This window comes from Castor canadensis, chromosome 12, assembly GCF_047511655.1.
Source record: "Castor canadensis chromosome 12, mCasCan1.hap1v2, whole genome shotgun sequence".
In the NCBI taxonomy this organism is placed as follows: Eukaryota; Metazoa; Chordata; class Mammalia; order Rodentia; family Castoridae; genus Castor; species Castor canadensis.
In genome coordinates this window covers 9,672,500-9,697,381 of record NC_133397.1, presented here as the reverse complement: position 1 = coordinate 9,697,381, position 24,882 = coordinate 9,672,500, and positions in this window count along the sequence as shown.

Genomic DNA, 24,882 nt, shown 5'->3' with positions numbered 1-24,882 from the left:
TGGGGGGCAGCTGGAGATTTTAGAATAGACATGGGATAGACAGACAGAAAGTTGGGGTCAGGTGTATTGCACACTTGGCTGGAGACACACAACTGTTATTGCTTCTTTTTTCTATCTTGATTTTTTAAAGCCTTACTCCTTGCAGTTCTTTAAAACCTTGCTTAAAACCTCTTAGGCTCTCAACATCCCATATTTGCTCTTAGTTTATCTTTAGCTTAATCGCTCTAAAGTCTTTTGCCCCAGGCTTGCACTGTCCCATCTCTCTTTAACTCTCTTAAAGCCTCGGTGCTCAAACTTGCAAACCAGCAGCCGCACCTAAAAACTGCACATGCATAACTCTTAAGGTCTCAGTCCTTAGACTTGCACTGTGCACTGTCCCATGGTCTCTTTGGCTTTTCTTTAGCTTTAGCTTTCCTAGGGCCTATGTATGAAGCTCTTTCTCAGCTTTGCTTCCTGAAGCCTATGTTAAAGTTCTCAGTGCAGACTTTCTATCCACCTTGCTTTAGAATTTTTCCCTTTCCCTTTAACAGTTCTTTCTCCTTCAGCAATTTTTCCCTTCAACAATTCTTTTCCCTTCAAAAATTCTTTTCCCTTCAAAAAGCTTCCCACACCAAAAGGCCCAAAGTAAAAGCCCCCCAAAGCAAAAAGTCCAAAAGCCCAAAGTAAAGCCCCCAAAAGGAAAAGTCCCTCTTCCTCCTTCAGGGGTCTTTTATAGCAGCAAACAGGGTGGAGCCACGGGAAGGGGGGTGACATTGCAACAAGAGAAACCTGTATTCCTGCTTCTGTGAACACAAGCTTAGAGAACACAGACAGCTGTTCTGCCTTTCCCTGTTTCGTGGCTGGGGGCTGTACCTAGCTCAGCCTACAGGTAAAAGCAATTAACTGCAATTCACCTTGCTTGTGTCCAGTTATCATAGGCTTTAATCCACTCCCCACACTTGACACCTGCACAGGCACCACCCACTGCACTCCAAGTAGGTAGAACATCATTTTGCATTTGAATACCTCCCCCATGCTCTGACAGCCGGGCTCTTAGCTCCAGGCACTGTGCTTAGGCAGGGCTTGGTTCTGTGAGGGCAGTCAATGTTTGCTGTAAGAATTAGGAGATGGAACTGCAGGTCAAAGGCACTTCGAGATACGACTATTCCCCTATTAGGATGATTTGTCTCCAAGATAGACATACATATGTACATGAACATGAAATAACAAATGAGGGACAGTATGTCAGAACCTCCTAGATCCAAGATGTCAACTTGGGTGCAGAAGCAGACAGCATGAGCTCCGTAAATCAAAAATCCTGCTGAGACACTGGAGATCAATGTGAGTCAATGCCCTGTATAGCTATCCTTATCTCAACCAGCAAAACCCCTTGTTCCTTCCTATTATTGCTTATACTCTCTCTACAACAAAATTAGAAATAAGGGCAAAATAGTTTCTGCTGGGTATTGAGGGGGGGAGCGGGAGGGGGTGGAGTGGGTGGTAAGGGAGGGGGTGGGGGCAGGGGGGAGAAATGAACCAAGCCTTGTATGCACATATGAATAATAAAAGAAAAATGAAAAAAAAAAATAAATAAAGACATTCCAATTTAAAAAAAAAAAAAAAAAGAAATTGAGACGATCAGAGGTATAGCCAGTGAGGTAGAAGCATCAAAGCAAAGTGGTGTATCAAAGGCCAGGCAGTCTATGTGGGATAATGCCAGGTATTCTAATGTCTAATGCCTGGAGTTCTAGAGTCTAATCATGGTTTGGGACACTGGATAATAAACTTCACCTTCTTGGGCCTCAGAGTGGTATCTGAAATGAAGGGCTTGATTCAGTTGCCTCTAAATTTTTTTCTATCATTATAATAAATGTGTTTGTATAATAATTTATACTTTGGACAAAGCATTTTTATGGGTTTAACTCATTTAATAATAACAAATCTATGTGACCTATCATTTTACAGATGAGATTAAAGAAATTTTGAGACTTTAAAAAAAAAAAAAAAAAATCAAAAATCCTGCTGAGACACTGGAGCCACACTTGGCAGAAATAAAGCACCAAAAAGAATCAAAACTTTGACACCCTGAACCCATAGCCCATACAAAGCTTCCCCACACCACAGTACACTGAGAAAACAGAAGGGCTCCTGTGCCACCAGATGTCAGCTCCAAACCTGCTTGGGAGACATTCAGCAGACTAACAGGTGAACACCAATTGTCACGTGATATTCCCCCACCCACCCCTGGGATAAACCAGCATAGCCCCCTGGGCAGACTGATCCCCTGCCCACCCCAAAAAAACCAGAATAAACAAGGAACTGAAAACAAGCATATGGCAGAGGGGTCGGGGTGCTGTAAGCGCACTGGAGAAGGGGGGAGGAGCAAGGAGTTGATCTCTGAGGGAACTTTCAGTAAACAAAGACTGGAAAGGCAGAAGACAGCGGGCGGGTGATAAACTGCTGCCTGAAATAGAGGGCAGTTAGTGGTCCACAAAGCTCATCTCCTGAGGCAGTGAGCAATATCCAAAGTGAAACAACAATGTAAAATTTAAAAACAATCAGCAAACCATCACAACACATTGACAGCAGGGGGCCAGCTGATGGATCACTGACCTTGCCCCAGAGAAAGGGGATGAGGCAAAAAAGCAAACCCCCAGTAAACCAACAGAGCAAAAATCCAACTCCAAAGCAGGATGGGCTAGTGGGCCACAGAGTTGATCTCTGGAAACTGAGGACAAGTCACACCCTCACTGAGGGAGGAGCTGACTAAGCAGCTGCTGCTGAAAGACAGGAAAAAAAACTGTCAAGACTCCCCAACCACCTGCAAGACTAAGACAGAGCTTCTGCTTATATACCAACACCTGCAGTGGATGCTGAAGAAGTAGCACCAGAACTAATAAGACTGAAATTCTATTGCTCCTAAACTTAGAGTTTATTATTGCTCCTAAAACCTAGAGTTTATTTGTTTGTTTTGTTTCTTGTTTGTTTCTTTTTTTGTTCATCTCTCCCTGTTGATTTCTTTGGGTTTTTTGTTTGTTTGTTTGTTTTGTTTTGTTAGTTTTGCTATTGTGATTTAGTTAATACTAGTTAAATTACACCCAGACCAGGAACAGAAACAGCATACATACACTAAGCTAAATATCCAATACACCCACAAAACAAAATTTAACCAAGGAAAAGAAAACAGGTGACTGAAACCACCAATAGACTATCAAGAACATAGTTGCACAGTACCAAGTGGAACAATGGGAAAACAAAAAATGGATGGAAACCATTCTCCCCAAAAAAATAATTTAATACAGGATTCAGAGGGAAATGAAGAAAATGGATACCCAGTTCCAGACTCTAACAAAACAAAGATAAACTGCACCAAGGAACCCAATGAAGCCCAAAAGAACATCCTTAAAGAAGAAATCCTGCAAGTAATCACTGAGAATTTCATGGAGATGTTACTAGACATGGTCAGCCAAAAACCTACAAGAGGCACTCAAGAAATTCCAAGACACCAAAAATAAAGAATATGAGAAGACACAGAAGCAAATAAATGAACTCATAGGAGCCCTAAATAAACACCAAAGTGAAACAGAGAACACTATAAATAGAGAGATAAATGAATTAAAGACAAAAATTGACAATATTAAAGAGGAAGTGACCCATAATGAAAAACCTCAGAAAAAAGAATGAAACAGGAATACAAAACACAATGGAAGGCCACTCCAGCAGAATAGAACAAGCAGAAGACAGAATCTCAGAACTTGAAGATGAAGCAGAAATTAAAGGAAAAACTGAAGAGTTATTAGTCAAACAACTCAAGACCTGTGAAAGGAATATGCAAGAACTCACCGACTCCATCAAAAGACCAAACCTGAGAATCATGGGCCTTGAGGAAGGTGAAGAGGTGCAAGCAAATGGGATTTGTAACATATTCAACAAAATAGTAACAGAAAATGTCACAAATCTAGAGAAACCTATGCCCTTTCAGACATAGGAAGCCTCCAGAACACAAAACAGTCTTGACTAAAATAGACATATTATCAATAAACAACAAGCATAGAAAATAGAGAAAGAATATCAAAGGCTATAAGAGAGAAAAAACAAATAACATACAAAGGTAAACCCATCAAAATCACAGCAGATTTCTCAATGGAAACCTTAAAAGCAAGAAGGGCATGGAGTGAGGTATTCCGAGCACTGAATGAAAATCACTTCAATCCTAGGATACTTTACCCAGCAAAACTATCACTCAAAATAGATGGAGCAACAAAAGTCTTCCATAATAAGCCAAAACTAAAACAACATATGACCACCAAGCCACAACTACAAAAGATTCTTCAAAGAATTCTTCACCCAGAAAATAAAAGCAAACAGAACCATGAGAGGACAGACAATACCAAACCACAGGAGAAGAAAAGACAAGGTATCAAAGAGTAACATTGATTCAGCTGCACACAATCAAACACTTAAACAACAAAAACAACTAAATGACAGGAATCACCACATACCTATCAATATTAACACTGAATGTTAACAGACTTAACTGCCCATCAAGAGACACCATTTGGCAAACTGCTTTAAAAAGGAATATCCAACAATCTGTTGTTTACAGGAGACCCATCTCATTGACAGAAACAAGCAGTAGTTTAGGGTGAAAGGCTGGAAGAAGATTTACCAAGCCAATGGCCCCCCAAAACAGGCAGGAGTAGCAATACTTATCTCAGACAAAGTAGACTTCAAACCTACATTGATCAAACGAGATAAAGAAGGACACTCCATACTAATAAAAGGTGAAATACACCAAAAGGAAATAACAATTATCAACCTATATGCACCCAATGTCAATGCACCCAATTTCATCAAACATACTCTGAAGGACCTAAAAGCATATATAGACTTCAACTCAGTGGTAGTGGGAGACTTTACTACCCCCCATCACCAATAGATAGGTCATCCAAACAAAAAATCAATAAAGAAATCCTAGAACTAAATCACACCATAGGTCAAATGGACCTAGCTGATGTTTACAGAATTTCATCCAACTTCTGTGCAATACACATTTTCTCAGCAGCCCATGGAAACTTCTCTGAAATTGATCATATCTTAGGGCACAAAGCAAGCCTCAGCAAATATAAGAAAATGGAAATAATCCCATGCATTCTATCTGATCACAATGCATGAAAACTAGAACTCAACAACAAAAACAACAGCATAAAATATGCAAACAATTGGAAGCTGAACAACAACACATTGCTCAATAATCAATGGGTCACTGATGAAATAAAAGAGGAAGTTAAAAGATTCCTGGAAGTTAATGAAAATAAAAACACAACCTACCAGAACCTGGGGGACACAGCAAAGGCAGTCCTAAGGGAAAGTTTATAGCCATGAGTGCATATATTAAAAGGACGAAAAAAAAGATCTCAAATCGATGAGATAATAATGTTACATCACAACCTCCTAGAAAAACAAGAACGAGCAAATCCCAAAACAAGCAGAAGGAGAGAAATAAAAAAAAAGGGGGGGGGGACCTGAAGTCAATGAAATAGAAACAACAAAAAAAAATACAAAGAATCAATGAAACAAAAAGCTGATTCTTTGAAAAAATAAACAAGATTGACAGACCCCTGGCAACCCTGACTAAAATGAGGAGAGAAAAAACCCAAATCAGTAAAATTAGAAATGCAAAAGGGGAGACAACAACAAACACCACAGAAATACAGGGAATCATCAGAGACTACTTTGAAAACATATAGCCCAACAAATTTGAAAATTTGAAGAAATGGACAAACTTCTAGATATTTATGACCATCCAAAATTGAGCCAAGAGGATATCAATCACCTGAGTAGACCTATAACACAAAATGAAATTGAAGCAGCAATAAAGAGTCTCCCAAAAAAGAAAAGTCCAGAACCTGATAGATTCACTGCTGAATTCTATCAGACCTTTAAAGAAGAAATAATAACAACTCTCCTTAAAATTTTCCATGAAATAGAAACAGAAGGAACACTGCCTAACTCATTTTATGAACCCAACATTTCAGTCATCTGAAAACCAGACAAAGACACCTCCAAAAAGGAGAACTATAGGCTAATCTCCTTAATGAACATTGATGCAAAAATCCTCAATAGAATAATGGCAAACTGAATCCGATAACATATCAGAAAGATCACTCACCATGACCAAGTCGGCTTCATCCTAGGGATGCAGGGGTGGTTCAACATACACAAATCTATAAATGTAATACAGCACATTAATAGAAGCAAGACAAAAACCACTTGATCATCTGAACAGATGCAGAAAAAGCCTTTGATAAGATCCAACACCGTTTCATGATAAAAGCTCTAAGAAAACTAGGAATAGAAGAAATGTACCTCAACATTGTAAAGGCTATTTATGACAAACCTACAGCCAACATCATACTTGATGGAGAAAAACTGAAACAATTTCCCCTAAAATCAGGAAGGAAACAAGGGTGCCCACTATCCCCACTCCTATTCAACATAGTCCTGGAATTCCTAGCCAGAGCAATTAGGCAAGAAGAGGAAATAAAAGGAATACAAATAGGTAAAGAAATTGTCAGAATATCCCTGTCTACAGCCAACATGATCCTATACCTTAAAGACCAAAAAAAAAACTCTACCAAAAAGCTCCTAGACACCATAAACAGCTATACCAAGGTGGCATGATACAAAATCAACTTACAAAAATCATTAGCTTTTCTATGCACCAGTAACGAACAAACTGAGAAAGAATATATGGAAATAATTCCATTTACAATAGCCTCAAAAAAAATAAAATACCTAGGAGTAAACTTAACAAAGGATGTGAATGACCTGTTCAAGGATAACTATAAAGCCCTGAAGAAAGAGATAGAAGAAGACTACAGAAGGCAGAAAGATCTTCTGTGCTCATGGATTGGTAGAATCAACATAGTAAAAATGGCTATACTACCAAAAGCAATCTACATGTTTAATGCAATTCCTATCAAAATCCCGATGACATTCATCACAGAGATTGAAAAATCTACCCTAAAGTTCAATTGGAAACACAAGAGACCACAAATAGCCAAGGCAATACTCAGCAAAAAGAGCAATGCAGGAGGTATCACAATACCTGACTTCAAACTATATTACAAATCAATAGCAATAAAAACAGCATGGTACTGGCACAAAAACAGACATGAAGACCAGTGGAACAGAGTAGAGGACCCAGATATGAAGCCACAAAACTATGCCCACCTTATTTTTGACAAAGGTGCCAAAAACATACGATGTAGAAAAGACAGCCTCTTCAACAAATTTGGTGGGAAAAGTGGTTATCTGCCTGCAAAAACCTGAAACTAGGTCCATGTCTATATCCCTGTACTAGTATCAACTCAAAATGATCAAGTACCTTAATATCAGACCTGAAACTCTGAAGTTAGTATAGGAAAGAGCAGGAAACACTCTGGAAGTAACAGGTATAGGCAAAGACTTCCTCAATAGAACCCCAGCAACTCAGCAACTAAGAGAAAGGATGGACAAATGGGACTTTATAAAATTAAAAAGCTTCTGCACAACAAAAAAGTAGTCTCTAAACTGAAGAGAACACCCACAGAGTGGGAGAAAATATTTGCCACCTATACATCATACAAAGGACTGATAACCAGATAACAGGGAACTCAAAAAACTAAACTCTCTCCAAATCAATGAACCAATAAAGAAATGGACAACTGAACTAAACAGATCTTTCTCAAAAGAAGAAATTCAAATGGTCAAAATACACATGAAAAAATGCTCACCATCTCTGGCCATAAAGGAAATGCAAATCAAAACCACACTAAGATTCCACCTCACCCCTGTTAGAATACCCATCATCAAAAACACCACCAACAACAGGTGTTGGTAAGGATGTGGGGAAAAAGGAACCATCACACACTGCTGGTGGGAATTCAAGCTAGTGCAACCACTCTGGAAAAAAATTTGGAGGCTTCTTAAAAACCTAAACATAGACCTGCCATATGATCCAGCAATCCCGCTCCTAGTGATATACAAAGGAATGCAACTCAGGTTACTCCAGAGGCACCTGCACACCCGTGTTTATTGCAGCACTATTCACAATAGCCAAGTTATGGAAACAGCTAAGATGCCCCACTATTGATGAATGGATTAAGAAAATGTGGTATTTATACACAATGGAATTTTACTCAGCCATGAAGAAGAACGAAATGTTATCATTCACAAGTAAATGGATGGAACTGGAGAACATCATTCTGAGCGAGGTTAGCCAGGCTCAGAAAGCCAAAAATCGTATGTTTTCCCTCATATGCAGACTTTAGATCTAGGGCAAATGCAGCAATGTTGTTGAACTTGGGTCACATGCTGCTAAGGGGAGAGCACATACAGGAGAAATGGGGAAAGTAGGAAACCCAAAACTTGAAAGTGTTTGATATCCCCACTGCAGAGGAGCTAATACAGTAACCTTAAACTGACAGAGGTCAATTTGGGAAGGTGACCAGGAAGTAGTGAAGTGGTCTGGTAGAAATTAATCAATTCGGGTTGTAATATACTTGTACATGGAAGTATAGCTGTCCTTATCTCAACTAGCAAAAACACTTGTCTGTCTTATTATTGCTTATGTCTTCTCTTCAACAAAATTGGAGAAAAGGGCAGAACAGGTTCTGCCTAGAAGTGAGGAGGGTAGTAGGGAGAGGGAGGGGGCAGGGGCCAGAGGGGAGAAATGACCCAAACAATGTATGCACACATGAATAAAAGAGGTATCTAGAAAAGTTCAGAGAGAGAGAGAGAAGGTAGCATGGTGGTTGCCAGGGGTTGGGAGGTGGATGTGGAGCCATTGTTTAAGAGGCTCCCTTTGGGGTAAAAAGAGCTCTGAGGTGGGTGGTGGTGATGGCTGCACAATGATGTGATGCTACTCAATGCCACTGAACTTGAAGCCACTTAAAATTGGAAGCTTTATGTGGTGGGAAGCATACCAAATTGAGAAATTCAGAGACAGAGAAAGACAGAGAAGAGAGAGACAAAGAGGAAGAGAGAGCGAGAAGGGCATAAACACACAAGAACTTCTCAAGTAAGCACATGGATGGCTCCGAGGCCCTGTCACCTCACAAGCTTTACCACCTTGAGAACAGAGTTACCAGTGTACATCTGGTAGGTATTTTATGAATGTTTAAAACTTGTAACTTTTTAATGCAGAGTTATATAAGGAGGGAAAGTCTTGGTTCACAATCTCTCTACCTATGTAATTCCAATTCCCCATTTTTTTTTAAAGTTGCACTTATGTTATTCAGCAGTGCATGATGGTATAAAATGAAGAGTCCCAGTAACCTCCCATCCCAGTCCTCTCCCAAAGCAGAGCACTAGTGACCATTGGCTGCTGGAGCCTTTAAACACCCTGCCACTTAGACTAATGTGGCATTGGTGCATATGAATGAATCCCTATTTTTAAATTTCCATGTAGCACATTTACCGTTACACTTTATTTTACATGTTTTTATTTCATATTTACACTTATAAAGTGCATATAATTTTATTCATACACTGTGTGCTTTCCACTATTTTTCCCTTGAAAATACTCTTCAGATTTTTCTAGATTGGAATATACACAGCTACTCAGTGTTTGTTTATCTGATGTCCCAGATTAAACATGGAGGCTGCTGCCAAGCTTGTTTTATCTTGTTTTGCTTTTTTTTATTCTATCAAGCATTCATAGCAATGGAATTGGTAGATCAAAATAGGAGCAATTTGTGTTTTAATGGACATTGGTCATGGTTCAAGAGGTAGAGCATCTGCCTAGAAAGCGCAAGCCCTGAGTTCAAACCCCAATGCCACCAAACTTAAGAAAACCCCTCTAGGAACATAGGCAAGTGACAGTCCATCTTATCACATCGTCACATCATCCTCACATGCCAGAACTTCCCACTACAGCATTCGGTGGTCACCTTCCTAATGGAGGGAAGCAGATACTTACCAGTATCTTTGAGTCCTCTTGACCAAGAGATACACAGAACGCCTTCTAACAAGTTTCACGTCCTCGTTTCTTTTCCTTTAAATGACTTACTCATACTCTCTATTGACTTTTCTCTTGCTTTGTCTCATCGATGAGCTCTTTAAAGATTAAGGGAATTAGCTTTTCATTCATCATAGGCATTGAAGGCTCTTCCCCCCACACACTTGTTTGTGTTACAGTGTTTTAGTGCTTCTCTGCTAAACAAATTCAAATTTTTTATACAGTTATATATATATATATATATATATATCTTTACCTTTACAGCTTTCTATCCTGCCTAGGAAGGCTTTCCTCCTCCAAGTTTAAAAATAAACATACGCAAACTTTCAGACTGTCTGTGTTTATGCAGTATTGCGCCAGTGGTGCTGCCCTGAGTGCGGAAAATGTAAGACAGTGAGTGAGAAGGCTGCGGCCAGCTGTGCAGATGAAGAGAATGGCATTTATGTCAGTTTTCCACAAGCATTCAAGACAATTCAATTGCAGGAAATAATGGTATCTTCTGTGAATGAGAGTGGTCAGCTGGATATTTGCAAAAGCAGTCTTTTACAATATGTAAAAAGTGAAGTTGGACTTCTACCAGACACTGTATTTAAAAAATCAACTCAAAATGAATAAGAGACCTGAATATAAAAGCTAAGACTATAAAACTCCTAAAACAAAACAGAAGAGAAAACCTCGGTGCCCTCAGGTGAGGCAATGGTTTCTCTTAGTGCATATTAATTGAACAAAGTGGTTTCACTGTGATATTTCCATAAATGCATCTAATATACTTTGATTTAATTCACCCCCTCTATTATTCTTTCTTCTTTCTTATCCTCCCCCACTTCATAAACAATTTTAATGGATTTTATCATATGATACCAAGAGCACAAGTAAGGGCTTGGGTGTAATTCAGTGGTACAGCACTTGCCCAGCATGTGCAAGGCCCTTGGTTTGGTGCCCAACACTGGAGAGAGAGAGAGAGAGAGAGAGAGAGAGGATGGAGAAAACAAATAGAAAAGAAAGCTAATAGTTAAGCTGTAATTAATGAAAGTAAAATCTTATGTTTCAAAGAAACGTCGTAAAAGTGAACATAGTACCCATACAATGGAAGGAATTATTTGCAAATCACATCTATTGATAAAGGACTTGTATTCAGAATATATATTTAATACCACTGATACAAGGCAACAGTGAAAAGAGACAACTCAGCTTTAAAATGGCAGAGATGATTTGAAGAGATCTCTGCCCAAAGAGGGTGCACCAGCAGCCAGTAAGCACATGAAAAGATACTCATCCTCACTGGTCCATAGGAAAATGCAAATATACAGAACCAGGACATGCTACTTCACACACCAACACAGCCAAAGTAAAGAAGACGGACAGTGAGCGCCAGTTCCTCATGCCTATAATCCTAGCTACTTGGGAGGCTGACATCGAAAGGATCGCAGTTTGAAGCCAGACCAGGTAGATAATTCACAAGACCCCCATCTCCAAAATAACTAGAGCAAAATGGACTAGAGGTAGAGTGCCTGTTTTATAAGTGCAAAGCCCTGAGTTCAAACTCCAGTACCACCAAAAAAAAAAAAAAAGATGAAGAAGAGTCCTTGTTCATTGCTGGTGGCACTGCAAAAGGCATAGCAACTCCACAGAGTAGCTATGCTTTTACCGTGTGACCCAGAAGTCCTGAATACATATCCAAGACAAATGAAAACTGTCCACACAAAAACTTGTAATGGATGTTCACAGTGGCATTATTCATAATAACCAGAAGATGGAAGCAATAATCTACCAGCTGACGAATATATTTAAAAATGTGATACATTCACGTATGAAATATTAGGCAGCAATGAAAAGGAACAGAACATTGGTTAATGCTCTGAATACCATCTTGGTAAAATAAGCCAGTCACAAAAGACTGTGTATTGCATATTTCCATTTATTTGGAATGCTCAAAATAGGCGAATTCATGGAGAAACAGATTAGTGGCTACTTAGGGCTGAGAATAGAGCGGGCATGCGGGGTGACTGCTAATGGGAATTAACTGATAGCTAGGCATCATGATACACATCTGTAATCCCAGCACTCAGGAGGCTGAGAAAAGAGAATTGCTAGTTCAAGGCCAGCCTGGGCTACATAGTGAGATGCTGTATCAAAAAACCAAAATGAAAAAACTGCTCTATGAACATGGTTAGAAAAATTTACATACTAGGAATTAAATACTTAAAAAGGATAAATATTGTGGCAAATAAATCATATCTTAATTATTTTAACTTTATTTAAAAAATAAGCAGTGGGCCACAGTTTGCAAATTTCTACACTAGTATGTTAATATTTCATACTTTTGAAATGTATTAAAAATTGGGAAAAAATAGACACTAATACATAAGAAGAATGGAAAGTTAGTGTGATGTAGATAAGAGGAAAAGGTGAGAAACTGAGTAAAAAACATTTAGAGAGAGACTTAGAGGGGAAATTCAGGTGTTGTTCCTTCTTCATGTACAGATGTATGTAAAAACACAAAAACAAAAACAAAAACATGCTAACATCCAGGAGAAGCACAGTTTGAAAGTGAGAACCTGTGCTGCAGTGGACCAGAGAGGAAACCGCTGGAGTGGGGCCTGACCTGGCCCAGGGCTGCCACCACGGTGAGGCTGTCTCCAAGTGTCTGGTCTGCTCTGAGCATGTTCCCTTCTCTCCACACGGGCACCGATAGCTACTTCACAAGCACCCCACTCCAACACTCGGAACCCTTCAGACACTAAACCTTCACACATAAAATATGAGATCTGTTGCTGAGCTGTGGTCGATCAGTTCTTACTAGAATTATTACTCCTCAATACAAATGCAAAGAAGCCCACACCAGAATAAGAAATCATTATCTATCTTCCAAATAAAATTTGATCCAATTCAGTCTAGTAGACAAAAGTTTCAGTTCAAACTCCGTGATCCTCACCAGGCTATGAATCTTACGTAGGCCCATTCGAATGTGTCCAGATGCCATGTTGAACTCAGAGCCAGACATACAGTGACAAGGGACGAAAATGAAACTGTAAAGTCTTGCCTTTGTGAAAGTGAATGGCTGTGTCCCAATAGGAAAAAAAAAAAAGCCAACTTTCACAGAACAGACACCCCCTTCCTCTGTACCCTTCCAATGATTTGGTGAAATCTCCCAGCCAAGCTCATCCTGTTTGTTGCAAGGTTTCCAGCAATTTCATCAGGAGACACCAGAAACATAGTGGGACAGAGGAGCAGGTAAGACTGACCTCGATGCCAGCCCAACCACTGTGGCCTGACAACCATGGTACAGAACTTGATGGCCTTCTCCCTCCAGCCCCTCATTTTCCTAAGTTTTCCTTCTTCTCTTTCTACCAGCCTGAGATTATCCCCTAAATGACACCTCTTGTCAGATTTATCATTCAGTTCCTGGGTCTAGCTTGTCCCTGGCTCTCTTGGTGTCTTCCCTCCTACCTGTCTTCCACTTTCAAATGTGGTACCTTCAAATGTCACCAGACTTCTTAATCAACATGGAAAACACAGACACAGGGGGCTTGCCCTGCTGAGCACAGGCTCCCACATTCTGCTGCATTAACACCTGTGCCTTTGCCTCTCAGCACAGAGGAACCTAGGTGTGTGCAAATCTCAAACAAGAAAAGAAGCCAGCAGGTCACCAAAGCCAGGACATCACTGGATAAATTTGGACTCTCCCATGGTTTATTTCTGAGAGTATTTTGGCAAAAAAATTTCCATCTATCAGAGCACTGAAAAGCAGAAGGGACATCTATAGGGTAGGACACACAAATTCTTCTAAATAACCTCCGAACTTTTATGGCCTCAGAGTCTCCTTTGAGGGTATTGGGACAGGGGTAGGGAGGACAGCAGGGAACACACGTTCCCATCTTGGCTGATTTGGGACTCACCACTAGTAAGGCCCTCTTAGACACTCAGAAAGGAGAGGTACAGCTTCTATTAAAAGGAAGTCATGGCAAGGAGTCCCCACGTCTCCCCTTCTGGGTGCTACCAGCCATCAGATGTCCTTTGTCTCCTGTGTCTCCACAAACTACGCAATTGCCCAGGAGTCTCCAGCACACTGAGGTCCTGGGTAGGACACAATTTGATGTGGACCACGTCCCACCAGGCTGGTCCTACAGGCAATGACATCAGGCTTTCATGGAAACCCTGGCAGGACTGCTCTGTGAAGCTGAAAGCAAGTGAGGGGTGAGGCTTGGTCCCCACGTCCAGTCCTTCAGGGGCCACCTTGGGCAGATTCTCCTTCTGGCTGCAGGTCTGCTTCAGTGCCACTGTGCTGTGGGTTGTTCTCCAAAAACTCCATCAGCTGCTTGCTCTTCCCTTCCCCTCATTAGCTCTGCTTATTGGAAATCCAGCACTGCTGGGACACCTAGGGAAGCCAGCTTCTACAGGAAAGTGTAGCTGTCAATCAGCCCTGTGCCAACCTGATGCAGGCATTGCAGACGCTCCCCACCTCCCTCCAGGACCTGAGAATGGCTCGTTGCAAAAGCATGTGCCAGGGTACAGTTGGGAACAGTCTTCTCCCTTGTGGCCAGTGTGACTCTAGGAAATGCCTGGGAATCCCAGCAGCTTCCATCATGACTGTCCACTCTTCCTGGGCCATGAAGAGACTGCATCATGGACTCAGAGGTCCTGGTGCCTTTCAGTCAGATCACTAAAGCCTGACCTACCACACACTGCCCAAACCTCTGTAATTGCCCATGTGCCTGCCCAGCTTTCCTCCCTCACAATACCACACAGTGGCAGGAGTCTTTGTTGCCCATCTCTGCAAGTCTGTCCCCTGCTTTCCCCAGCTGCAGGGTTCCCTCTTCAGCTGGGAACAGCAGGACCAAGCCTTGACAGAGCCCAAGCTCATCAGCCACAAATCTCTTCCCCTCCTAGAAAGCACTGAGAAGAAACTGAGCATCCATCAGCCAGTTTCTTAGAGACAATCCTCAGATTTTCTTCCCTGGTGAATTAATACAACATGGTATAAACCTGGCATCCCATCTGAAATTTCCAGTCCTGAGCAGACAGTTAGCTGATTATCATAGGGAACTTCACTTTAAAAACAAAAACACGATGTTTCTCTTCTGTTCCACATCCTTCCCAGTCACCCTTTGTCCCTGAGTTGATACTAAAAAGGACACAAAGGCTTACTGCCCCATCAGTCCCCACCCTGGCACTCTAGGGCCAGGTGCATTGTTGTATTTACTTCTGTGGTGGTAATTTAATAACCACTGTCAATAATAGGAAGCAAAAATGAAATATTCATTCTCCAAACAGAGCTGGAATTCACCCTGCAGCCAGTTCCAACAACATGTCACTTCGTCATTTAGCAACCCACTCTTAAACAGCACTCATTATGCCCCATTCTCTACACAGAATATTACATTGTTCCTCTCAGAGCCCCACTAAGGGAATCCGACAGCCATTCCTCTTTCTTAGGTTATGAAACTGAGGCACAAAGAGGTTATATACTTGCAGCAAGTCATCTTTCCATCACTGTGGCAAAACACCTGAGATAAACAACTTTTAAGGAGGAAAGGTTTGCTTTGGCTCACAATTTCTGCAGTTTGGGTACATAGTTGCTTTGCCTTGTTGGTTTGGGCAGGTGGTGGCACAGTGCATCATGGTGGGAGCATGTAGCTGAGGAGGCTGCTCACCTCATGACAGCTAGGAAGCAAAAAGAGACAGTGGGGAAGATCCAGATCCCAATATCTCTTTCATAGACAGGCTCCTAATGACCTAACTTCCTTGCACTAGGCTCCACTTCCTAAAGGTTCTACCACTTCCTAAGAAACTGGAGAACCAAGCTGTTAACCCATGGGTCTTTGGGGATATTATCTAAACCATAACATTTGTCCAAGGTCATACAACCATCAAGCCATGTAGCTAGGCCTTTCCTGGCTGTGTGGTTACAAACCCTGTCTCCACAACCTGGCACTCAAAACATACTCAGTCCCAAGGAGGACAGAAACAGCCTTGAAAACCACTTTGCCTGTTGAATGGACATCCTCAAAGGTGACAAAAGAGAAATTTCACTGAGACACAGCAACACTTCTAAAGGAAACTCTGTACCCCTGAATCTTACTTATTTTGGCAGCTTCTCTAAGTCTGAACCTTAAACACTACCCAAGTGGAATTTTCCCAGTCTTCCTGGTAACTCAGGAGGAAACCCAGGATCTTACTGTCTTTCTTGACATACCACCCCATATTTCAAGCCTCATCTGCATCCTAAGGCATGATAGCTCCCTTGTCTCTCTTACAGCCAAACAGGAAAAAAGAAAAAAAAATCTTTTCCAAGTTTTATGCCATCAACTCTACCCCCCTGTTTCCTTGTCTGATATTACTTCGTCCTTTTTAAATCATTATTGATACCTCGTCACTGGATTACTGATAGAGCTGACAAAATCAATGCAGCCATTGACCTTGGACTGACTGAGTAACCCCTTCCGAGGCACCATGATTTGGTATTATGGAAGGACCAGTATGGGAGGACCTGTGACCTAGAGAACTTTGACTGCTCTCTGAGCCCAGGCTACCACACACCAGGAACTTCTCAAACACGGGCCCAGTCTTAGGCCCATGGACCTAAGGAAGGCCACTACAGACCACAGAGACACCCCCGCTGAAAAGCAAGGTCACTCATCTGCACCCTGAGTGCAGCAGGGCCATCACACTCAGTGGGGAGACCTAGAATTTGCCCTGGAATACTTTGTAGAAGTGACACCATGCTTCTGTGCCCTGGTGGCCACAGAAAAGGGCCTTCAGAAGACAAAGAGTGAGGATAGATCGAATAAGGGTAATTCCTGTAAATGCTCATCTTAGACAATGAATCTCAACTTAAAGGAGTGCACATTTTCCTAGGAGAACGAACAGGAATCTCCAAAAAGACTTAACGCATTTGAAGAGGTACATTTAAGACCTACTACAAATGTGTACTCTGCAGAACTAAAACTGCTTATATGTAAGTTACTAGACAGTAAATAACATTGAATAAAATCTCACTGAGCAGCAGAAAGTGGAATGAAAAGGTGAAAGTAGGAATCTCCTATATGTCAGGCACTGGGCTAGGAGCATCGTGCATGGCAGCTCACATATTCCCCACTAAAGGACACAGGGAAGGTGGCTGCCCACTTAAATTCAGTGATTTCATCCCCTGACCTGGAAGTAATGAAATAATAATAGCATAATCCTCATGGGGCAGTTGAGAGGATAGAGTGAACTTATACAAAGAAGAACTCAGAACAGTGTCTGAGATGTGGTAATCACTACACAATGACTATTACTAGCTACTAGATGGGCCTTGTCATATTTATGCTTCTATCACAAAACTACCTGACACTGGGTAATTTATAAAGAAGAAAAATTTATTTTCTCACAGTTCTGGAGGCCAGGAAGTTCAAAATCAAGGTTCTGGCTGGTTCAGTTGTCTTGCTCTCAAGATAGTGACTCCTTGCTACATCCTCTGAAGAGGAGAAACTGTGTGTTCATGGGGAAGAGGATGAAAGGGCAAGTGAACCAAAGGCTGTGAAGCCTGTTTATAAAGGCTTTAATCTCATTCACAAGGGAGGAGTCCCTGGGGCCTCATCCCCTGCTAAAGACCCCACCTCTTGGTGCCATCACACTGCCTACATCTGAACTTTGGATGGCACATACTCAAACCACAGCAATCCTCTACTTTTCCGACACAAAACAGCTGAAAGCCACCTTTTCCACTCTGGAGCCACAGAGCTGTGATTTGAACCCAAGTTTTTAATCCAAATTCTAATCAAAGCCACAGAATATGTCCTATCACCTATCCCAAACAATATTCTAATATCAATGATGCCATAATAAGGAAGACATTATTAAGGAGGGAAAAAAAAAACCTTAGCTCCAAGGCAAAGGATTTTGTACTCAAATAGTGGGAAACAAAGTAGGGAGAAATCTTGGGCAGACTAGGTGGGATGGGGGGATCTGAAAATGGAGGTGTGAAGTTCAGAATAAAACTCAAGGCTGAAAGTAGAGAATGAGGAGTTAGGTCTTCATGTAGGGGAGTATGGGACTGAAACCCCAGGAATGACTGATATGGACCAGGGAACAGGTAGAATTTAAAGAGAGAAGGTCTGGGGGCATAGCTAAGAACACAGAAGAGGACAGTGACCTGTTTGTGGAAAATGAAGATTTAGAAAATGTCAAGTGCACCTGGCCATAGTGGGTTCCAGCTCAGAGGAGATGCAGAGAGCGTTCTTCTCCTGCCTAATTGCATCTCACATTTTCTGCATAAGACAGATTTGCTCAGAGATAAGCTGTCTAGGACTCTTGTTTCTCTGCTGGCTGAGATCCAACTTGAATTTGGCATTTCCCAGGGTGCTAACAACCATGTCTGTATTTTGGTTCTGTTCTTATTAGGAGTTCTCTGAAAATAGCCTCTAGCAATTTCTGATCTGTCGTTCTGAATGTGGGACTGCAAACACTTGCAGCTGAATATGATTTTCAACACTTCGTTTCTCCTGAGGAGAAGTAGAGCGCAGATCCACACTGGTTCCCACAAAGCCTAGAGAGCAGCACCTCTGCTCGTGTAACGTGCCCCATATTGAGGCAGTGTTGGAGGGCGGTTGGCCATGGCAGATTGCATACTTCTGCACCTCAAATTTTAACAATGGTCCATACTCATTCTCCAGAGAAAATTCTGCCCAGATAATCAGCCTTTTAAAAAGAGAGAGAGAGAGAGAGAGAGAGCAATTACCAACATTTAACATGTACTCAAGTCTTCCTAAATGTCATGTTGAACATAGAGTTTAATAAAAAAGAAAGAAAAAAATTAAAACAAAATAGAGTTCATTGAGAGAAAAACTAAAGGGGGGAAGGTGAACATAAAAAATAACATCCAATAAGTGATGACTAAATAAAATGTTGAAAGGAAAAAGATGATGCATTCATTCTTCCTTTGATCACACAAAAGGTTTCAGATGTGTGTTAAGATCCAGATGTTAAATAACAAAAAAAAAAATGGACATTTTTGTTAGTGTTTTCTTTAGTATTCACCGCACTGGAAGGAAATCCTTACTGCCATTGTGCAGATATATGGACCACTGTTCAGAGTCCCCATCACCCAGCTAGGAAGTAACATGGTCAGGATTCACACTCAGCTCCTCCTGAGCCCAGTGTCCACTCTTTGTGAAATTTGCATTAAACTGCATGGAGTTGCAGGGTCCTACTAAGGCAGTGGACTCTTCTCTGGGTCCATTCTGATCATGTGAAATCCATCAGGCAAATCCCATGGAATTTGGGAAATTTTGACCAAAGAGACTGCTGTACCCACTCAAACAGTGGGGATGGTCAAGTCCTCCCAGGATCTTGGCAATGACTTCAGAATAGACAAGAGTTTAAAATGCATGTGGAGACAGCAAGATTCCTCGTCCAGATGTGCTCACAGCACTTGTCTCATTACACAACCCACTGTGTAGCAGGTGCCCTCCAGGCAGTATCCACAGCATTCATGTATCAGGAGCCACACAGAAGCACAAGATTGATGCTGCCTACCTCACAGTGCTATTGCATGGGCTGAAATATATATGTAAAGCATTCGGCCTGTGCCTGGTCCATATGGGAGCCTTTCAAAGGGCCATGTCTCCCCCTTTGTGTCCCATGTTGTAAATCTTTCAGTAAAAATGGCTTCATTGTTGCTTCATTCGAATAAGACAAGGTCACCCCATTTTGCTTCTGTCCTCCCATCATTCTTTTCTTGCAAGGTAGGCCACCATCTGATCACACTGACAACTGGAAAAGTCTGCTGCTCAATGGAGCTAAGAATCAAACAAGTAGTGCCAGTGTAGCCAGGGATGAACGGGAGACCCCAGGCAAGGCCACTGGGGCTTTCTGAGCACTCCAAAGATGTGTAACCAACAGGAGATGCTTAGTCAGAAACTGTGTGAATGTGCAGGCCAGTGAATGTCACAGGACACTCACAGTCTAGCTATGTCTATCCAAAAGCAAACGTGAGCACAATTTATCATGTGGATCAGGCCTGTGAGGCTCGGGTCTTCCCAGTTGAGCTACATTTTAGCATCCAATGAATTAAAGTTATTGCAAGCCAGTGGACAGTTCTTTTTTCCTCTGATAAATGGCTAGGAAAGTGAGTAATATCCAGGCTCACCCACCTCGAAGGCAGCTGTTCTCAGGATTAATTGGGAGGTTGTCCTGCCTAAGCCCCCCATATTTCTTTGATAAGGAAAAAAATTATAAAATCCTGTGACCTTCATATTTGGTTCATGACTAGAAACAAATCTTCCCTAACTGCTATTTCCAATAATGCTTGTGGGGAAATAAAACAGTGGCCATGTTTACTGAGCACTAAATTATGTGATTAACAAATGTGGTTGGACAAGCATCACAAGAAGTATAGATGCCAATGTGGATTGGGAGTTAATCTAAGTCTGAAAGATAAGTGATTTGTCCAGGGTCACCAAGCCCAGTGGCAGCTATGTGGGGAGGAGAGCCCAGGCCCTCTGGCCTTTAGCACTGGTCTGGTTTCATAGACCCACCCTGCCTGCCTTGCTGTGCCACAAATGTGCTCACCCATCCTCACAGCAAACAAACACTTTGGGAATCCTTTTCTCTGTCTTCTCTGGAGACAGAGCTAGGCTATCATCTCGACCCTCAAAAAGATTGAGGAAGGACTGTGGGCAGCGAAGGCGTCACAGGAGACACCTGAGCCTGAACTTACGGGAGAAGAAATTTTCCAAGTCTGGAGAGACCTACAAGGGGTTGCAATGTTCTAAGAGAAATAAACAGCACTAGCAAAGGTTTGGAGGCATAGAAGAGCATGGGGAGACAGTGAGCTGTACCCCGACATGGGACAGTGCAGGGGAAAGTCACGGAAGAGTCTGGAGTCATGGACAGATGTGAATGTCCTTCAATGCCACCCCAACTGGCATGGACTTTATCCTGCAGGCAATTCATCTGAGACCTGGCCTGCAAGGTCACCTTCATATCCCTCCCAAGATTTCTCTCTAGAAGATTTCTACCTACCAAGGAGGGCATTTCATTCATTGGTCATCCGAATCCAAGGGTTTTCTCCTTAGTGTATCATTCTGAGATTTGCTAAGCAGAGCCTCATTTTCACTCAAAACACACATAGAATTCCATCCTTTGTCCCCTGCTGCCATCATTGTCATCGTCGTCATCAACCATCCAATGCACACCTTCACAGTACTACTGTCAGGTCACTGCCTGACAAAGCACAGACGTTTGAGTTTCAGTGTTGCCACTAACCACATGACTGTGGTCAAATCTCCTCATCTTTGAGGTTACTTTTTCAAACTTTCATGACCTGAGATATTGAACAGCCTAATACAAAGGAAACATTCAACAAATACTGGTTGAATACTCACCGAAAGACCTAGGTCGTGACCTTAAGGGATATCTAAACAGAGAAAAAAATTTGCTGAAACCAAACCCAGAGGCCTGTGTGCGAACCCCAAAGGGAACTTCCACATTAGAAGAGATGGCAGCCCAGAAGACTTGGCTCTGAGTACTGAGTATCATCCTCTTCCCAGAGGTCTTCTGCCCTTAGGTTCTGAGTGTTCCATGCTGGCTCCTGGGAACTGCAAACAGACAAGGGAACTGGTCCTATGACAAGAGAAGACATCACAAGAAACAGACTCTTTGAGAAACCTCCTTCCCAGGGAGCTATCCAGTCCTCCTGTGACAACAGCAAAGAGCACACCACAAATCACTCTAACATGGAGAAAGTTGATCAGGTGGTGGGCAGGTGTCGGAGGCCTTCAGTTGGGTGTGAAGACATCTGATTAAGTGCACATTCCCTAAATCAGAGTGACCTCAAACTGCAGCTTTCTCCAACAAGCATTTGAATCTGCTTAGAAAAATAATTACCCTCAGGTTAGTTATTCAGCAATGAAAAGAATTCTAATAGCAAACAGACAGAAACTACCTTTGTTTTAAACCCACCTAGATGCAGTTACAAACACACTCCTCCGAAATTTGGAAATCAGAAGGGTTGGCCTGCCTGGAAAGGAGCACAAACAGCAGAAATGGGAAGCAATTATGCAAAAGGCACTTGCTCCCCTGGGCCTAAGAGTCACTGAAATACATAACCTTGGACGCCACACTGCAAAACTCAACAAATGAGAGAAGAGTCTGTGTTGGACACTGGGAGAGAGGATGCCCACAAACAGTTCTGCATTTGCTTTTGCTGTGCACCTGGCAAGTTTCAGCAAATCAGACCTATTTTTGTGTTTTTCCTACTTAATATTCCCATAATATGCAAGTTCCAAGGTGCCATATTTGAATATCAAGGAATTTCTCCCAAAAAACTCCTCTATCCCCAACTCAGAGCTCCTGGCAGACTAAGACCCCTAAATCCTACTGGGCAATGGTGGCTCACACCTGTAATTCTAGCTGAGATTGAGAAGATGGAGGATGGGGGCCAGCCCAGGCAGTGAGTTCTGAAGACCCCAGCTCAGCTAATAGCTGGGTTAAGTGGCACACCTCTCATCCAAGCTACACAGGAAGCTGAAATCAGGAGGATCATGGTTCCAGACCCACCAGGGCAAAAATAGTTGCTGAGATCCCATCTCATCTGGAAAAGAGCTGGGCATGGCAGTATGTACCTGTCATCCCAGCTATGGCAGGAAGCACAAAGCAGGAAGACAGAGATTCAAGACAGCCAAGGCAAAAAGCAAGACCCAATTTCCAAAATAATCAAAGCAAAATGATCTGGAGGTATGGCTCAAGCCTGCCTAGTAAGCATGAAGCTTTGAGTTCAAACTCCAGTACTGTCAAAAAAAACCAGAAAGACCTCAAGATTCTGCTTCTCTACAGATATAGCAGCATTAAGGGAAAGTCACATAATTTTCTAAATTCTGTAACATTCTGGGTATTAGAAGGGGTCATGGATCAAAAGCTAACCATGCTGTTCCCTTCCTTAGACCCTGCTATCAAAGGGTATAATACAATAATCTCCCCCAGCTCCTTGATTACATTGCTGCTGCTGAAACTTATTTGGCTTTGACAGCTTCCAATCCTTTAGTTAGTCACTGAGAGAAGGAAATTTCATAATCCAACTTCCTATGGCCACCACTGCCTGAAAGGCTCTGTATGTGCAAGAATTTAATAAGAAACATCTCCATCCCTACCCCATGCTAGCCTGGCTGGAAGTAAGGAATAATTACAAAAGACCACTTCCAGAGGTATATTAAAGTATAAACACATTTTCAGAAGCTACATCGACATAGAAATGAAGCATTGTCTCCAAGAAAAAATAACTGACTGTGCCTCCTCCAGACAGCTTAATAACAATCCATGCTGCAGCTCATGGAATTCAAAATGCTTTGTGCATTCATTATCTGATTTGAGCTTCACTCAGCCCAGAGACCTGTGAAGGGCCAAGGGTGTAAGGAGCTGAAAAGAGGCAGGGATTGAAAGGAGATGAGGATTGTCACACATATAAAAAAATCACCATGAGCTGAGTGCAGTGGCTCACACTTGTAATCCTAGCTACTTGGGAGGCAGAGATCAGGAGGATCATGGTTTGAGGCCAAACCCAAGCAAGAAAGTTTGTGGGGCCTCATCTCAGCCAAAAAAAGCTGGGCACAGTGGCACATATCTGTCATTCCAGCTACGTGGGAAGCATAAATAGGATTGCAGTTCAAACCAGCCTGGTATAAATGGTGAGACCCTATTCAAAAAATACCCAAAGCAAAAAGGGCTGGGAGTGTGACTCAAATGGTAGATAGAGCACCCACCTGGCAAACGCAAGACCCTTAGTTCAAACCCCAGTACCGCCAAAAAAAAAAAAATTCAAAAATGAGCTGACCACAAAGACAAATGAAAATTCACACAAAGTTAAACAGGAAGGAATATTAGTCCATCAAAGGCAGTTTAACAAGAGGAATTCTTTTGAGTTAAAGAATAAACTCTGTTACCTTCAATACACTTTACTGCCTAGAAACTGACCTTTGTGCAACATTTTCAGGAGTCCAACTGTTGCATAAACTCTAGCAACAGCTACATACTTCAAAGCAAGTCAGTGTCTGTGATATCACAGTGGCAAACCACACACTGAAGTCACAGCACTTCTCTCTCCAAAGGAATCATTTTCTTTCCAGTACTGGATCCAAGTCAGATGCTATTGCTAATCAGAGAGACACTTAGAAGATTCAGAGTGAAACATACAGGTCACTAAAAGGCAGAACATTCAGATTTATGGTTTTTAAGACATGATCTATGATCAGATAGAAAGCATGAGAGAATAAATAGAGTAGGACTCTGGGGTTCGAATCCCAATTTGTTATCCTTGACCTGAGTATATAGGCCAATATCAGAACTGTGGTAAAGAATATTTAAAATGCCAGTTGCTTAGAGCATGGCAGAGAGTTAATTTTGTCAAATACTCATTGTTCAGACAGAGAAGAGTATTGGCTTGCTAGGACCACCATAACAATGAAACCATCAGCTGGGTAACACAGCCTTGCACAGGGCTAAGCACAACATGAATTGTCTCCGAATAATCTACCATGGATGAGAAGTAGTACTGTATCTTCCTATTGTGAGCTGATTTGTGCCCCCCAAAATTCCTATATGACCATATTTGGAGACAGAACATGGCCTTTGAATAAGCAATTAAGGTCGTAAGGTCTCTATCCCAACAAGACTGGTGTCCCTATAAGAAGAAATGTAGATGCAGACATTTGTCACAGAGCAAAGGCCATCAAGAACCCTGCAAGAAGGCCACCAAGAGAGAAGTCTCAGGAGACATCAACTCGGCTAACGCCTTGATTATAGATTTCCAGCCTCCAAAATGGTGAGAAAATTTATTTCTACTATTTATGCCACCAGTCTCTTATTTTGTTATAGCAGCTGACACAGAATAACACGTTTCTTCTCTGCGGAGATTGCTAAAA